This window comes from Pongo abelii, chromosome 13 (genome assembly GCF_028885655.2).
Source record: "Pongo abelii isolate AG06213 chromosome 13, NHGRI_mPonAbe1-v2.0_pri, whole genome shotgun sequence".
NCBI lineage: Eukaryota > Metazoa > Chordata > Mammalia > Primates > Hominidae > Pongo > Pongo abelii.
Window position 1 is genome coordinate 48,158,904 of NC_071998.2, and position 15,515 is coordinate 48,174,418.

General features: G+C 34.6%; 1 protein-coding gene across 30 annotated transcripts in view; it reads left to right on the forward strand.

Annotated features, from left to right (window-relative positions):
- PTPRD (protein tyrosine phosphatase receptor type D) overlaps positions 1-15,515 on the forward strand; it is a 2,309,169-nt gene that overhangs the window by 255,745 nt on the left and 2,037,909 nt on the right. For all 30 annotated transcript variants that reach the window (XM_054519906.2, XM_054519907.2, XM_054519902.2 and 27 more), the window contains exon 2: positions 13,996-14,050. The gene's annotated coding sequence lies outside the window, so the exon portion shown is untranslated. The remainder of the gene's footprint in view (positions 1-13,995; positions 14,051-15,515) is intronic.

Consider the following 15,515-nt stretch of genomic DNA (forward strand, 5'->3'; position numbering starts at 1 on the left):
TGGGACACATGCTAAAGTCAGAGGAAAGTACCATGAGCACATGCAAAATTATGATATGTACTAGACACACAAAGCACGTACGGCACACATCCTTCTCATGTCTTTCCTTCTCTCCATTAGAACTGTTGGATGCATTTCCCATGCCACAGTAAAAAATGACATGAAGATGGAAGTGACAAAAGAAATGAGGATATAATGTCACCCTAGCAGTAGCCTCATGTTTCATCAGTGTCCTTAGATAATCCTTCTAGCAATATGATAGATAGGTATTTTAAAACACCTTCTTAATACAAACTGAATACAAAATAAAATTGCTAAGTAAAATACAATAAACATTCTTGTAAAAGCATATCTGAGAGTCAAAGAACTTAAGGAAAATCTCTAGGGGCAAATCCTAAGATGAGGTAGGAATCAAATGTGACTGTCTTGTGCACATTTATTAAAAACCAGAAACCAAGAGGCTTCATTTATAAAAGTGATGAAGAGGACAAGACTGGAATTTGGGAATTTGAACCTAAAGTTGATTGATTCTCTTAGCCTTTTAACAGTCAGAAATTAGAAAATCCTACATGTATTTTGCTGAAATGTCTATCAATATTTGATATACATAGAGATAAAAGATAAATAGAAGATGTATAGCAACAAATGTTTATCATTAAATGGATTCTGCAAAGATAAAAGCTAAGCAAATTGCAAAAACATTCATAATGGATGATCCTGATTGTATTAAAACATGCTGGACAATGTTATCTATTGTTTAGGGATATTTGTATATGTAGGAAGAGCATGAAAATTGTAATTACCAATTAAATGGCTAGTACTGGAGAGGGTAGGAGGATAATGTATTTTGGAAGTGCAATACAGTGGATTTAAATTTTATTGATAATATTCTATATTTAAACTAGGTTTTGAGTGCACGGAAGTTCACTATATTATTCTTTATGTCTTTCTTATGCTTCAGTTATTTAATAAGTAAAATTTTACTCAATTGATTTTTTATGGGTGAATTCCTTTGGAGAGTCCTAATGATTTATTTAATTTTAATAGTTATTGGTTGTGTTTTGTGGTAATTTTCCAATGTAACATGGAAAAAAATTTACCAAGCCATATTTTCTAATAAATTATTCCAAAGCCTGTTTTTTTGGACATGAGTTTAAAGGTAACGAATAGGGTTTAAATTATATTCTGGCGTACGGTTGTTAAAAACTTTAAATTCATTTTAAAGTGCTTGCTCTCATTTTGTGAGGGATAGTCTTGATTTTTAAGCAGTGTAAGATTATTTTGACTCTCTAATCTTATTTGCAGTCTTTAAGAGACTCTATATTAAAAACTTATAATTCTTCTGCTGAAAATTTTTACTCATCCTCTCTATTCCTCCAAATCCTCTCTTCTCCCATGCAGAGGTTGGCAGGAGTGGTAAGAAATGTTGTATTCTTGAGAACAGAATATAGTAGAATTAAAATAGTTCTTATTATAATGATGTGAACAAAGTATTCAATTAATATTGGTGACTGAAAAGTGCTATTAGGAAGTGGAATAAACAAGCTCTGAAATAGTCAAATGCCAGGAAAAGGAAAAGCATTAGATTTTGTCCTTAGTGGTTCCATTCTTATCCTAGGACCATTATTGTAAGTTTTTCACAGAGGATGTGTTTTTTGTAAGAACATTAGGACTACTTCAACACCGTTAATATGACCACAACTTCACCTCCGAAATCCTAATTTTAAGGGAGAAATAAATTCAAATATAAAGTTGTGAGTTAGCCGAGTATATAGAGATGATTATTTTAAAGAAGATTATTCTATTTTGAATTCAGGTAAACTAGCTGGTAAGTTGTTTGAAAATTTGATTTTCTGGTAATTTTAAGGGACTTGTTAAAAGGCAAATTACCATATATACCTTGCCTCACATACATACCCTCTGTGGCTTATCAATTTCATGAGGATTTCACTCAACCAAAAACTGTTGAATATAAGTTAATATTTATTTTATGATTAAAAAAGCCACCTAAAGGTATTGCAGCATTTAGGAATCAGTATTATGCTTAAAGAGAGGCAGAGAGGTGAGAGTTAGTGAGGATTTCTCTAGACAAAATCCTGCATAGAAAAGATTTTAGCCTATTTTGCAGACTGTACTTACCTTTAATCATTTAGACAACAGATTTAAATATTATAGTGAGTATATAGAGCAATAGAAATATAACCACTTCATCATTGAATAATCAAATAGTAATAGATTGTAAGAAAGGCTTATATCCAACACCTCAAAATGCTTGAAGAAGAAATACATTCAATTACCTATGCTCTTGGAATTATAAATAAACGTGCTTATGCATATATAGCTATTTCTACTTCTGATCTATATTTCATTACTTTGACCTTACATGTAAGACAATTGTGTGTTTCATATGCAGGACCTCAACTGCTCTGTCTGCAAAGGTGATGTAAAATTTCTACTTGAATAGCAATAAATCATGTTAATTCAGCCTTAGTCAAATAAAATGTGTTAGAGAGGATGGAAGAAGAATAGGAATGAGAATGGTCAAAACATTCGATCGAGTATAAGAATCTGCCCAATTGAAGTGATGTACCAATATTGAGTCAAGTACTTCTAGTGATGAAAAAGACCCAGATCAGCAGGAGTGTTTGTATAATTAAAATAATCCATTGATATTAAAACAGGATAAAGTAATTTTATGTATTTTGATTTTAGTACAGTGATTTCTTAAAAATCCAGTGAAGAAAACTCAATTTAGTTTCAAAAATGAGGTGAAAATGAACTGCCTGCCAAAGGTTAATGAGATAAATATGATTTGCTTTAGAACTACAAGCAGAGTCCAGAGATTGGTGAATAAGAAGCCACTTTATTCAGTTCTCTTTCCACCACTTGTGGTTCTCAAAATGAAGCTTAATGAAATAGGATTTACCTGTCAATGCCTCCAAAGTTAATTGGCATACATAGCTAATACTGACACAAAAGTCAGTCTGTTTTGTAGGGAATATTTTCCTAAGGAGGTTTGCTAACACATCTATGCCCATCTCCATTTGTGACCCATCCCCTTTCACTATCAAAGTACCATCATTTGGGAAATGAATGTGTCTATTATGTTCTAGGCCTCTACATTTTCCTGCGTTTTCAAATTCTCATTCCCCAAAAAGCTTAGGAAATTAAGAAACAAAGAGAAAAAGTTTACATTTTTTTTCTAGTGCAAATGTGATAAAAGATTTTAGGAACCCTCTCTGTCATTAAAAAAAAAAAGTTAGAATTAAAATATGAGAGGTACTAACCTCTGTTTGCCCGGTATTATTTCTTGGATAAATTATAGCTTTTGATCCTGTCTCCCACAGTTAAAAGCTAAGGGTTCCAGCTATGATTGAATCCAACGTGGCTATTTAGCAGTCAGTAATCACTTCATGACTCCAATACAATGTATTTTCTTACTGGTGAATAAGAGGTCCCATTTGAACAAATCAATTCCCTTTTCTACAAAGAAGATTTGTGTATGTGACTCTTAATCTCTATCAAAGTGTAACTGGGCAGTAAAAGAAACAGATTGGTTAGTGTCGACCATATGATAGGCAATGCGTGTAGCCAGGAAAAGACAGTGTTCAGCGATTTTAAGCATGTTCAATACTTAGTCAACTCATTAACCACATAAATGGAGGGCGACAGTAATTTAGATAATCCACCATAGTAGATGATTAAAAAAAATTTACAACTGAGTTTGCAAGCGTGTTTTTCTTCAACACATTTGTCACAACTCTCTTTTAATGCTTAATGCCTCAAATTTTACAATTCTTTAACACTTTATAAAGTGACTTTATGTATCGTGACTTCTCTTTTTGGTATCTGCCTAGTGAACCTCCTTTTATGTATCTTAGCTCAAATGCCATCTCCCTAAAACTGACCTTTGGCTCCTTTCTTCAGTATTACACCCATCTCTTCTCTGCTATTATCATAGCTCACTGTACTTTTTTTTTATATCGTCACCATTTTATGACTCTAAGGAATTATGATGTCTTTCCACCTATCCTGTAAACTCCATAAGGCCAAACACCGGTCTCTTGGTTCATAGCTGTATCCCACCATGCTCAATATTTGGTGAGCACATTCTAAGTGCACGATGACCATTAGCTTTATGACGGAATGTAGAAATGAATGCATGGATGAATTTAATCTTAATTATTGTTTTGAGAGGTTGTGCAGAAGCCTTTATTATCTTTTTACATACAGTGTAACACAGTGTAGACTGTTTTGGCAGATGGCCCATTTGACCACTAACCAATATCCTGATCTTAGAAAATTACTTATCTTTCGGTGCCTCTGTTTCATCATCTGTAAAATAGAAATAATGACAATATGTTTTGTATATGGTAATGAGGATTAAATGACAAAATATATGTAAAAAGCTTAGCAGAGAGACTCAAACAAAGTAAATGCTCAATTTTTTTTTGATTTTATAAAATAATGGTATACTATTAATAATAAGTAAATTGAAATCTGGAAAGATTAAGTGAGCCACCCTAAAGTATATTATATCAAATAAATATCATGTAAAATAAAAGTAATATTTAGATAACGGAATTGTTTAGAATGACTATTTACAAGATAAATTGACTTGGTCTTTAAAGTTTCTTCTTATAGTTCCCTTGACTATATTTTGACAACAAAAAGAGAGTCTTTGCTAATTAATGCCTAAAACATTTAAAAACTGATAAGCCCTCTATGCTGCATCTTTCTTAAGATATAATCCAGGGTGCTGAGAAGAAAAAAAACATGTATACTCTGCACACCCAATGAAATGGGTCTATATTAATTCGTGAAGTATTGTCTAATCAATAGTGTCCCATAGACATTTCTAGTCTGTGAACTTATATTGTCCTCCAAGCTAATTTGACCAATCTAGCTGCCTTGACAGGCATTGCTGTTTCTCTCTTAATTATTTAAAAGAAAATGGATCCCGGCTGGGCACAGTGGCTCATGCCTGTAATCCCAGCACTTTGGGGGACGAGGTGGGCCGATCACCTGAGGTCAGGAGTTCGAGACCAACCTGGCCAATATGGTGAAACCCCGTCTCTATTAAAAATACAAAAAATTAGCCGGGCATGGTAGCATGCACCCGTAAGATATTCACAGGTACTTAGAATTATCATGTGGACTTCTTTGTGATGCAATTATTCAGCCTACCAAAGGTGATTTTTTAAATTTATTTTTATTTTTAATGATTATTTTTAAATTAAGCCTAAATTCAACAGATATTATGAAATGAAAATGACCTTTTCATACTTTTTCATGTAGTCACACAGTCAAAATTAATTTTAACTTAAAGACCTATTCAAATGACCCTCTAAAAAAAATACTGAGGGACATGGAAACAAATCCACAGTATATCAAATAGAGAGATTTATGTATATGCATTTTTGTGTATGTGTCTGTGCATATTTCGTATTTAGTAACTTGTTTATTTAGGTATGACAGATGGGAACATAGGCCACAATGTTAACTGGAATAATTGATCTGCAGGGGCTGTAATTACAGCTAGAAAATATGTATGAATGTGTGTTTGTGTGCGTGTTTGTGTGCATATGTCAATCAAGGAAAATGATCCAGGCAGGTCTCATTTTAGGAGGTTTATCTGCCAAAGTTAAGGATGCCCCCTACCCCCTGCCCCACTGGAGACAGGTCTATGACTTTCCCCAAAGATGATTTTGAGGGCTTCAAATTTAAAGGGGAAAGGAGAGAATATTTAGAAATACACAGTTATCATGTGAGATTACAGTAGGGGAGAATATTAATGCCTTTGTCCTGCTTAGTGAATCTGCATTTTTATATAATATAACATAGACAATAAAGCAGAGGAAACAATCAGATACGCATTTGTCTCAGGTGGGCAGAGGGATGACTCTGAGTTCTGTCCTATGTCCCCTGTACCTGCAAAGATAATTGATAGGTTGATCAATTACATTGCCATGGTGAACTTTGACATATACGCTTGAAGGTAAAAATCTTGGGGCCCACAAGGAATCTACTTGTGGGCAAAATGTTAGGGAGGTATATAGCTTTTCATCTTTGTAGCCATCTTATTTAGGGACCAAAATAGCAGGCAGGCTTGCATGACCAAGTTCCCAGCTGGACTTTTCCTTTTAGCTTAGTGAGTTTAAGTTCCCAAGATTAATTTTCCTTTCACACATATATCTAAGTTCCGTGATAGCATTTTACTCACATTATTAGAAAAACTTTACAAGATTTTTAAAATGAAATAATGTAACAAATGTTATATGCAAACCGGAGAGGTAAACTTTTTTTCATTTTTCAATAGCATATACTAAAAGGTACATTTTTAATACAGAAAAGACAAGTTTTATGCTTTATCTGACCAAAGGAATATTACTTAGAAGAATTCAGAGGCTGCATCCTTGCTTAGAGGGAAGGAGTTTTGACTGAGTGTTGATGTGCACCACATAAGGGGCAGTGTTTTACCACTTGCAGCATATGCTTGTCAACCCTGTTTTAAATCACTTTGGTTGTTTTTGTCCCTCTAAATGCTGTTTTCTAACATTCATTTTACCTAAAATTAAATAGCACTCTTAGAAACTTAGATAACAACATTTCATATTGAGAAAGTAGATCATTGCCATAGGTGAATGGATATTTTAGAGTTTATAGTTAGAAGCTCAGACGAATCTTAACATTGCCTTAAAAAAAAGTAATCCTACATAAGCCAGTAAGGGTAACTGGGAAGGAGAGAAGAAGAGAAGTTGATTAATGGGTACAAATATAGGGTTCGACATAAAATAAGATTTAGTGCTTGATAGATCAATAGTGTGACTATAGTTCACAAGAATCTATTGTACATTTTTTTTTTTTTTTAGACGAAGTCTTGCTCTGCTGCCCAGGCTGGAGTGCAGTGGCATGATCTCAGGTCACTGCAGCCACCATCTCCTGGGTTCAAGCAATTCTTCCTGCCTCAGCCTCCTGAGTAGCAGGGACTCTAGGCACATGCTCCACGCTGGGCTAATTTTTGTATTTTTAGTAGAGATAGGTTTTCCCTATGTTGGCCAGGCTGGTCTCAAACTCCTGACCTCAGATAATCCTCCTGCCTCGGCCTCCCAAAGTGCTGGGATTACAGGCATGAGCCACTGCTCACAGCCTATTGTACATTTCAAAATAGCTATAAAATAATAATTAGAATGTTTCCAGCATAAGGACAAATAGCTGGCCGGGTGCAGTGGCTCATGCCTGTAATCTCAGCACTTTGGGAGGCCGAGGCGGGGGGTCACCTGAGGTTGGGAATTCGAGACTAGCCTGACCAACATGGAGAAACCCTGTCTCTACTAAAAATGTAAAACTTAGCCAGGTGTAGTGGCAGACACCTGTAATCCCAGCTACTTGGGAGGCTGAGGCAGGAGAATTGCTTGAACCCAGGAGGCAGAGGTTGCAGTGAGCCAAGATTGCGCCATTGCAGTCCAGCCTGGGCAACAAGAGCAAAACTCCATCTCAAAAAAAAAAAAAAAAAAAAAGACAAATAGCTAAGACGATGGACATTCCATCTTTACAGATCATACAAAGTATGCTAGTGAATTAAATTATCACAGATACCTGAAACTATGTACATCTATTATGCATCAACAAAAATTTTATTTACAAAGAAATAATTTGAGAGGAAAAATAGATGAAGGAAAAACAAAATATGCTCATAGAGGCAGGGCTAGTTCTGGGCTAGCCCCATTGAAAAACAGTGGCAGACAATGAAGTATAAAGACAGGAATGAGAAAGGAAGAGTAGAGAAAGACAACTGGGTGTGTGGTGGAGATCTGGGCTGATGAGAGTGAAATTTCAGGGAGTTAGGAGGGGAGGTGTGCCTTATAGTAAGGACAGAAAAGATAATTTTTATTTTTTTTTCAATGGTCTGGCATGTGGCCACCTGAAAGATAAAAGTATTTAAACATTTGGTTTATTGTAATGACATCATAATTATGAAGCTCATAAAACTATAATTCTTTATTGCAAGATTTCTAACAAATTGATAATTAGACAGATGGATAGATCTAAGATTACTCAGAGCTATGACGCTTGCTGTAAGGCCTATGACAAATCACATGTTCTGTGAAATTATATTACCTCTTGCTTTCAGACCCACACCTGTGCAAACTTTTCCACCCATTCACTTCAGTAAATGTAACACAAGTACAGGAAAACAAGATATCCTCTCTCATTACCAGATCAGTTTACAGGAATGGGAAAAAGATGCTGTCAAATATTATCTACAATTCGAATCTGAGGTCACTGACCTTAGAATGGAAAAAGATAATACCTCATCATGAATGTTTAAAAATCTACCTATGCAAACAGACTTTATATTTTCTGGAATTCTAATATCACTTGCAGTTTAGAATAAAACCATAATCTTATGAAACTATAGCACATGAATAGTTTTTTCATATTAAATTATTAAATTACTGTATCATATATTCTTATATAATTTTTCAGTCTTTATTTTGTCCTCCTCATACTTTATGCATCAATTTTCAGTTCCTAAACATTCTGAACCTCCTAGTTGATTGATTCATTCATTAAGGCATTTAAAACATGAATTGAAGCCTCAAGATGAACCAGCTGTCATGTTCATTCCCGGACATAACAAGGTCAATAAGACATATATTTTGCTTTCAAGGAACACAGGTTCTTGTTCTGGATGACATTAAGAGCTAGGGAATATGTTTTGCTTCTAATTCTTTTCATAGACTTCTACTAATTTTTACATGGAAACATTTACTTAAGCATTTTGAGCTCAGAAACCTATTAATTTGAAATACTATCACTGGTTGTACTGTTTTAAATTGTGTTTCAATATAATTGCTTAAATTCCATATATTTTCTGTGTTGTCATATATGAAAGAGGTTAAATGATTGATATTGGTTATTAGAGAAATGCAAATCAAAACCACAATGAGATACCATCTCATGAAAAGACCCTTCTCAAAAGAAGACATTTATGCAGCCAACAGACACATGAAAATAATGCCCATCATCACTGGCCATCAGAGAAATGCAAATCAAAACCACAGTGAGATAACATCTTACGCCAGTTAGAATGGCGATCATTAAAAAGTCAGGAAACAACAGATGCTGGAGAGGATATGGAGAAATAGGAATGCTTTTACACTGTTGGTGGGAGTGTAAATTAGTTCAAGCATGTGGAAGACGTGGCGATTGTTCAAGGATCTAGAACCAGAAATACCATTTGACTCAGCAATCTGATTACTGGGATTATACCCAAAGGATTACAAATCATTCTACTATAAAGACATATGCACACATATGTGTTTTGTGACACTGTTCACAATAGCAAAGACTTGGAACCAACCAAAATGTCCATCAATGATAGACTGGATTAAGAAAATGTGGCACATATACACCATGGAATACTGTGTAGCCATAAAAAATGATGAGTTCATGTCCTTTGCAGGGACATGGATGAAGCTGGAAACCATCATTCTCAGCAAACTAACATAAGAACAGAAAACCAAACACCGCATGTTCTCACTCATAAGTGGGAGTAGAACAACGAGAACAAATGGGCAGAGGGAGAGGAACATCACACACTGGGGCATGTGGGGAGTGGGGGGCTAGGGGAGGGATAGGATTAGGAGAAATATCTAATGTAGATGACAGGTTGATGGGTGCGGCAAACCACAATGGCACGTGTATACCTATGTAACAAACCTGCCATATATCCCAGAACTGAAAGTATAATAACAAAATTTAAAAAAAGAAGAAAAGTTCACTATAAATTTATGAAAATATATTTCCATGTGTAAATTGAGGTTGTCTGAAATATTATTTAAAATTTATAATTTTGATTATTTTGAATTTTGATAATTTTGAATTTGCCCAGTAAATATTTATTGACCACTTGCAATAAATCAGATGCAATGGTGGGTGATTGGAATTCATCAGCATACCAAAAAGATAAGTCTTTTTTAGCCTTAGTCTTCACCAAGTTTCCATTCTATGACAGGGGACAGAGGATGTAATGCTCAGAAAGAAAATTACATTATTATAGTATAATAGGAGATTGATATGATTTTAGATTTATAATAACATCTAAAATGAATAACGTAAATATGAGACAACAGAGAAAGCATGGCATGAGAAAATTATTTACTTGATTCTGATTTTGGTTTGCTTTTTTAAAAAGTGTATAACTCCAATAACAGACAAACAGAGAACCAAATCATGAGTGAACTCCCATTCACAGTTGCTACAAAGTGAATAAAATACCTAGGAATCCAACTTACCAGGGATGTGAAGGACCAATGAAAACTGCAAATCACTGCTCAATGAAATAAAAGAGGACACAAACAAATGGAGGAACATTCCATGCTCATGGATAGGAAGAATCAATATCGTGAAAATGACCATACTGCCCAAGGTAATTTATAGATTCAATGCCATCCCCATCAAGCTACCAATGACTTTCCTCACAGAACTGGAAAAAAAACTACTTTAAAGTTCGTATGGAACCAAAAAAGAGCCTGCATTGCCAAGACAATCCTAAGCAAAAAGAAACAAAGCTGGAGGCATTACGCTACCTGACTTCAAACTATACTACAAGGCTACCGTAACCAAAACAGCATGGTGCTGGTACCAAAACAGACATCTAGACCAATGGAACAGAACAGAGGCCTCAGAAATAACACCACCCATCTACAACCATCTGATCTTTGACAAACCTGACAAAAACAAGAAATGGAGAAGGGATTCCCTATTTAATAAATGGTGCTGGGAAAACTGGCTAGCCATATGTAGAAAGCTGAAACTGGATCCCTTCCTTACACCTTATACAAAAATTAATTCAAGATGGATTAAAGACTTAAATGTAAGACCTAAAACCATAAAAACCCTAGAAGAAAACCTAGGTAATACCATTCAGGACATAGGCATGGGCAAGGACTTCATATCTAAAACACCAAAAGCAATGGCAACAAAAGCCAAAATAGACAAATGGGATCTAATTAAACTAAAGAGCTTCTGCACAGCAAAAGAAACTACCATCAGAGTGAACAGGCAACCTACAGAATGGGAGAAAATGTTTGCAATCCACCCATCTGACAAAGAGCTAATATCCAGAATCTACGAGGAGCTCAAACAAATGTACAAGAAAAAAACAAACAACCCCATCAAAAAGTGGGCAAAGGATATGAACAGACCCTTCTCAAAAGAAGACATTTATGCAGCCAACAGACATATGAAAATAATGCTCATCATCACTGGCCATCAGAGAAATGCAAATCAAAACCACAGTGAGATAACATCTTACGCCAGTTAGAATGGCAATCACTAAAAAGTCAGGAAACAGCAGATGCTAGAGATGATGTGGAGGAATAGAAACACTTTTTCACTGTTGGTGGGACTGTAAATTAGTTCAATCATGTGGAAGACAGTGTGGCGTGGCGATTCCTCAAGGACCTAGAACAAGTAATACCATTTGACCCAGCAATCCCATTATTGGGTATATACCCAAAGGATTATAAATCATGCTACTGTAAAGACACATGCACATGTATGTTTATTGTGGCACTATTCACAATAGCAAAGACTTGGAACCAACCAAAATGTCCATCAATGATAGACTGGATTAAGAAAATGTGGCACATATACACCATGGAATATGATGCAGCCATAAAAAAGGATGAGTTCATGTCCTTTGCAGGGACATGGATGAAGCTGGAAACCATCATTCTCAGCAAACTAACACAGGAACAGAAAACCAAACACCGCATGTTCTCACTCATAGGTGGGAACTGAACAAGGAGATCACTTGGACACAGGGTGGGGAACATCACACAATGGGGACTGTCAGGGGGTCGGGGGCTGGGGGAGGGATAGCATTAGGAGAAATACCTAATGTAAATGAGGAATTGATGGGTGCAGCAAACCAACATGGCACATGTATACTTAGGTATCAAACCTGCACGTTGTGCACATGTACCCTAGAACTTAAAGTATAAAAAAAAAAAAAAAGTGTGTAACAAACAAGAGGTATGGCGGTAAGGCTATTTAAATGGAGAAGATACTTTATATTTAAACAGTCATTGTCGCTTTTCAGAAATCCAACCTTTTGAATTTGTTCATTCAAAACATTTATTTACTCTGTGGATGGACATATGCTGGTAAGTAGATATATGGAGGAAGAAAACACACAAGCACATTATTTATCTTAATGGAATTTACAGTCCAAGGGATTGCTTAACTTAGTTTGCTTTAGTCTCTGAATGGCTTATATTCATTCAATAGTTATACAGGTATATGCTGGAATTTATTACATATAAAACACCACATGGAATAGAAGGTGCTGAAAATTAAGAATAATAAAATAATATACTCTAAGTAAGTGTATTTATACATTTGAGGACAATACTTTGACTCTTTATTTTCAGATTAATTCAAATAATTTGCCATGAAATATCTATCCTGTTGTGTTTTCTAGTGTGTAATTAGTTGTTATATAAATTTTTCTACTGCTACAAAGATTCAGTAACAATCATCGTTCTTTACAATGTTGATGCCTTTATCATATCTGAATTAAGGCCTGTTTTATCCTAAATGTATAGAAATTTAACAAGGCAGGCAATAGTATTGAAGTTTTTAGAGCTATTAGAGTGCTTATTTACAAACATGTTAAATTTCTTCTATATTCTATTTGATTAAAAATGCTTACTATAATCTCGAATAAGCAAAGTAAACAAGTGAAGAGGATTTGTTACCTATAAGTGACATAGGCCAACATCAAGTGCGCACTCATGTTGTGGACAGGAGTCAATACGATCTGATGATCTTCCAGTGAAATGCAAGTGAAGTCCATACTAATTAGCTTATGAATCAGACTGATACTCAAGTTTATTTGGGCCAAAAAGACTACCTACTGTCAAGCAATCAAGTGCTATCCCTTTAATTGCAATTTATTCCAAGAACCACAATTTATTGATCCTAGCATACACTTAAGCCACAGCAGTATCATTATTTGACTTTATTTTAACAGCTTCAAAAGGTTAGAAAGCTAGAAACCACTGTGAAAGATACCATTAAAAAGTTGAGTTGCTAAGATTGCTTAACACTCTATGCTGAGTAATATTAACAATACATATGGAACCACATAAAAGGAGAGGGGAAAAAAGAATATTACTTAGGAACTCAATATGAGCTGGTGCTTTCTGTATCAAATATCCTTTAATAATAACAAAACAGATGAAAAGGAGACCAATATTGCTGTTTGCATTTTACAGATAAGCAGCAGTTTAGAGAGGTTTTGTAAATTGCCCAGAACTGTAATGTTACAATGTTAAAACCATCTATCAGACTCTAAAGCCACATGTTTCATTTCTTACATGATTTCTTGCATAATTTTTGCACACTGACCATTCTACAATACTGTGGCCATCTTGAAACATGCTTAACAATATTAAAAGTATGAAGACATAACTCATCCATATGAATTTTGCACAATATTATCTTTAAAACACAAAACATTAATGTCTGATCACTCTAATTTGTTTGGTATATTATCTTTTATGAGCCACTTTTTTTTCTTTATTCAATCATTAAAGTTGTATAATTTCACTTTATAATTTTCAGCTAATTAGACAATGTACTCAGCACAATTCTTGGAGCTTCAAAGACTATTTTTCTTTAGGTAATATTCAGTGACTATAGTAGCCTAGAGTTTGGCATTTCTTGTATGTACTTTCTCAGTAAGCCTTAGTAACTGATTAACTATTACAATTTTTCATGAATCTGCTGTTAACCATGGACTAGATTTATACCAAAAGTTGGAGGTCCTAGATTTTCTCTTTGTAATATTCAGAACAACTCTGCTTTTAATGCTTTCAGTTTTTGTACTTCCATACAATTTTATTCACAGAATGAAGAAACCAATACTTTTAAAAATTAATGTAAAATAATGGATCTAGCCCAATGTCCTCATTTTTGCAGGTGAAGAAATGAAGAATCAAAGAAGTAAAGGACCTGTCTCAAAGTCACACAACTAGTAAGTAATATCTGTGAACTAGAAATAGATAATAAGAAACTGAATTCTATCCATTGCATAATAATGGCTTCTCATTTGAGAAATAATATTTAAAACATGAAACCATGTTCTTATCCCTGCTTAGATCACATATGGTCAGTGCACTAATGATGTGCCACCTGGATTTAGTCTTGCTGTACACTTTGGAGAAATCTTCAAAGTGAATTATGGAATCTTCTGACAGTATTGCTCATGAGATGTTGGCATCCATTTGAGGACTTTCCATGTCCTAGATTCTTAATGTGAATCATCTAATTTAATCCTCACAAAAATATTGTTAGAAAAATGGTTTTATTTCTGTCGTAGAAAGAAATTAAGGCTCTAGGATGGTTGGTAGTTTATCCAAATATGTAGGGCTATTTAATATCTGAGCTAGTTTTTAATTCTCAATATTTCTGACTTTGAAGATGTTCACCTTTGGCATCATACAATTCTGTACCTAAACCAAAAAAAAAAAAAAAAAAAAGCAGAGACCAATACAAATAGTATATAATCTCTCAGTGGTGTGATATAGCCAGCTGTGTGATACAATGCATAGTTCAAGGTGCTAAGAGAAAACTAAATTGTGAAAGATCCACTTGGGTTGACCCTGTATATGCTGTAAAGATTGGTATGCTTTTGCTATTGACTCCCAGCTAGCAATTCTTTGAAAACTGGTTGCTATGAGAACATTACATATAATGATATTTGTAAACATGGGGAAAAACCTTGACAACAAATGTACATAATCGTAACACAGGTAGACATTGAGAACTTGTCCAGATAATGTGGAATGAGCATTTAGAAGACAGAGGCTACTTTAACTCTTGTAGTATGAAATAATTATTGAAAAAGTAATTAGCACTTTTTTTGGATGAGATGTGTATATGTGGAGTTAGATAAAATCATTTTCTTTAGAGAGGAGAGTATGAACAAAAACCTGAAGGTGGAAATAAATAGGGATATATTGTCAATATGGCATATGCTAAATCAAAGAATATAGTTATGAAGAATAAGGTGTTATTTCAGAAGGTTGGAGAGGGATTTGTTGATGGAAGCTTTTGAAGCTCAATTTTCAAAATTATATTTTTACTTTATAAACAAGGAGATATTGAAGGTGTTGTTTTGTTATTATTGTTGTTTGTTGGTTCTAATCTGTACATTGCTGTCATCAGAGCAATGTGGGGAGTGAAAAAATAATGAGACCAAGGTTTCCTTTTAATCTCTTAAAGATAACGGGACTTCTCCCCACACCATTAGCTGTAATCACCCAGGTTTCTATAGCAACTTTCAGGAGGATCCAATATCCATTTTCCTCCCAAATGCCCTTTTCTTCATAATATTGGTAGAATGAATAAATTCCCTTTCTATCTTGCTGATCCATCCTAAAAATCCCTGTCAAGTAAGGGAGAGAATAGATATCATGATAGCTTTTTATTATCCTGGA